At 40.7% G+C, this 3,343-nt stretch overlaps 2 protein-coding genes across 2 annotated transcripts in view; both read right to left on the bottom strand.

The window, feature by feature from the left end:
• The window catches only part of LOC106872721 (lateral signaling target protein 2 homolog), a 188,997-nt gene that overhangs the window by 143,866 nt on the left and 41,788 nt on the right, over window positions 1–3,343 (bottom strand). The gene's annotated exons all lie outside the window — the stretch shown is intronic.
• The window catches only part of LOC106872715 (16 kDa calcium-binding protein), a 21,287-nt gene that overhangs the window by 16,781 nt on the left and 1,163 nt on the right, over window positions 1–3,343 (bottom strand). The gene's annotated exons all lie outside the window — the stretch shown is intronic.

Genomic DNA, 3,343 nt, shown 5'->3' on the forward strand with positions numbered 1-3,343 from the left:
TTATTGAGCGAAAACACCTAAAGCTCCACGAGGCTCCGGCAGGGGATGGTGGCGAACCCTGCTGTACTCTTTCACCACAACTTTCTCTCACTCTTACTTCCTGTTTTTGTTGTGCCTGTAATTCAAAAGGTCAGCCTTGTCACACTGTGTCACGCTGAATATCCCCAAGAACTACGTTAAATGTACACGTGTCTGTGGAGTGCTCAGCCACTTGCACGTTAATTTCACGAGCAGGCTGTTCCGTTGATCGGATCAACTGGAACCCTCGACGTCGTAAGCGACGGAGTGCCAACAACAACATTGTTCATGAATGCTGGGAATCGATTTAAAAATAAAAATAAAACAATGAGAATCCAAAGCTGCGACGTATATACCTACCTTTTCCAGGACGTTAACAAATTAGCTGGATTGAAATACTTATATCTAATCGAAACAAAAGATCGAGTTCGGTAATTTTTATCATATACCAGTTTTATTTTCTACTCTGCGTTACGTCTATGTACGAAATAGTTTCTTCAATGAAATAAAACTTTTCTAAGTTTCATTACAGCTATTAAAATATCTGTAGAACTTGTAATGCACTCATGACTTTATCACGTTGATTGCACTGGTTCTCGTCCGATCACCGGAAGTTGAGCAACATCGAACCTTGTTAGTACTTAAGAAGGGTGACCGCTTGGGAAACCTAGGTGATGTAAACATGTCACCCAATGGCGGTGAGTGCCCCGGTGAAAATAAGAGACAATTATAGGCGTAGGAGTGGCTGTGTGGTAAGTAGCTTGCTTACGAACCACATGGTTCCGGGTTCAGTCCCACTGCGTAGCACCTTGGGCAAGTGTCTTCTACTATAGCCTCGGGCCGACCAAAGCCTTGTGAGTGGATTTGGTAGACGGAAACTGAAAGAATCCCGTCGTATGTATGTATGTATGTATGTATGTATGTATGTGTGTGTGTGTGTGTGTGTGTGTGTGTGTGTGTGTGTGTGTGTGTGTGTGTGTGTGTGTGTATGTTTGTGTGTCTGTGTTTGTCCCCCAACATCGCTTGACAACCGATGCTGGTGTGTTTACGTCCCCGTAACTTAGCGGTTCGGCAAAAGAGACCGATAGAATAAGTACTAGGCTTCCAAAGAATAAGTCTTGGGGTCGATTTGCTCGACTAAAGGCGGTGCTCCAGCATGGCCACAGTCAAATGACTGAAACAAGTAAAAGAGTAAAAGAAAGAGTAAAAGAATCATATGATGCTTCATCAAATCATCGTTCTTTATAACGTTGCTAATTCTTTAAAAATAAATTCATGAACAATGTACACAGATGAAAACTGTCTTCAATAAGCGCTCAGCTTCCAGACTAATCGGATATGAGATAATAACAATTTAAAGTAAATATCTCTGAAAAGGGCTTTTGTGCGTTCCCAGCGAATATAACCCTTAGGGGCGCTAATGTTAAAATAGATTTACAATGAATGTAGAAACCGACTGACATTTAGTTTTACAGTAGGCATACAAATAAATTTACAAATAGATTTAAAAATAAAATAACATGCAAATTATCAATACATTTACAACACTTACAAATATTACAGTTAAATAACAAATAACTGATGATTTGATGATTCTTATTAAGTTTGCAGAGCTTGATAAACAACATTTTTGGTCTTTCCTTGTGGGGCATAAATAAACAAATGATTAGGATTGCCGACTCTTGAACATCCCACATAAAGTTGGCCATGGGAGAAAACTGGTTCCGGAAAGTTCAGACCCTACCACATCCAAGGACTGTCCCTGGATCTTGTTAATGCTCATTGCAAAGCTCAGTTTCAACGGGAATTGCAAACGCTTGTACTGGAAAGACAAGGGAATAAGTGGAATTCTAGGATTGAATACAGGCTTGCTTTACCAGTTAAAATTGTTGTCTCCAAGACTGTTGGCATCATCTTCTTTATTATAAATCGTGTGCCATTGCAAGGCTTTGGTGGATCGAGGTTTCGAAGCAGCATAACTGGTGCCCTAATCTTGAGGTGCAAGTTGTAAGGTGGGAGGCCGGGTGGTGTTAGACTATTCAAGAATTCAACTGGATAATTCACAGCTTCATCGATGTTGAGTACAGTGCCAATGGAATTGTAGATGTGACGTTGACCTGGCAATTGTTCCAGAAGTTTGATGTTCAAATCATCAACTGCCACATTCTTTGGAGCTAAAATGGCACAGGCTTTCATCCAGTTGTGGTCTGTAAACTTTTCCTCAGTCCCAAAACTGCCATATCTGAGCCCTTATTGATGTATTTACATACATATTTAATACTTTTTATAGAGTCGCATGACTCAACATTAACATGGGCCTGCAATGTTTTAGACAGCAATGGGTTGCAGGGCACGATCCACCTGTTGTCAATTTCTATCCCTTGACCATTAACTTTGAGCTTGGTAGTGTTTAGGTTGATCAAAGGAAATTGAATGGGTTATTTCCCTTGGCTAGGAAAACGAATGGGTTATGTCTCTTGGCTGTTAAAGGAAAATATGTGGACCCCTTCTAGCCATCCAATTATAGACTTTTATTAAACTTCAATGAGCTTAGTAACAAACTAGATGTTACTTTAACATGTTTGCAAAGTTTCGCGAAAATTCGTTAACAGGTGTAGACAGCAACTGAACACAAACAGACATCCAAACAGACAACTTGCGTCTACATATGTATAGATATGTATGTGTGTATGCATATGTATATACAGGTATATGTATATGTAGCTATGTATGTATGCATGTACATACGCATATGTGTACGTGTGTGTGCGCGCAGTATGGTTAAGTGGTTAAAAAGTTCGCTTTATAACTTCGAGGTTCAAGTTTCGATCTTACTGCGTGGTATCTTGGGTTTACGGCATTTTCCACAACCCATACCTTGTTAGCGATACAGGGTAGGCGGAAAACGTATATAAGCACGTCGCGTGGATTGCACCTGTTATTCGAAAGATGTAACGATATAAATTTATTACACGCTGTGTCACAGCGATGCTGCCTGAGAATCACGTTAAGGGTACACGTGCCAGTGGAATGCTCAGCCACTTACACTTTAACTCAGGAGCAAACATTTCAGTTGCATCATCAACCGAATTATCTGGTACAGCCACCATAGGTGTGTGTGTTCACGTACGAATGCGTGTGTGTGTGTGTGCATATATGTGTGTGTATATGTGTGTGTGTGTGTGCGTGCATGTATATGCGTGCGTGTGTACATAATATATACTAGAAAGGCGGTTAGCTGGCAGAAACGTTAGCACGCCGGGCGAAATGCTTAACAGTATTTCTGTCTTTACATTCTGAGTTCAAATTCCGCCGAGGTCGACTT

The sequence above is a fragment of the Octopus bimaculoides genome, chromosome 1 (assembly GCF_001194135.2).
Source record: "Octopus bimaculoides isolate UCB-OBI-ISO-001 chromosome 1, ASM119413v2, whole genome shotgun sequence".
Taxonomy (NCBI): domain Eukaryota; kingdom Metazoa; phylum Mollusca; class Cephalopoda; order Octopoda; family Octopodidae; genus Octopus; species Octopus bimaculoides.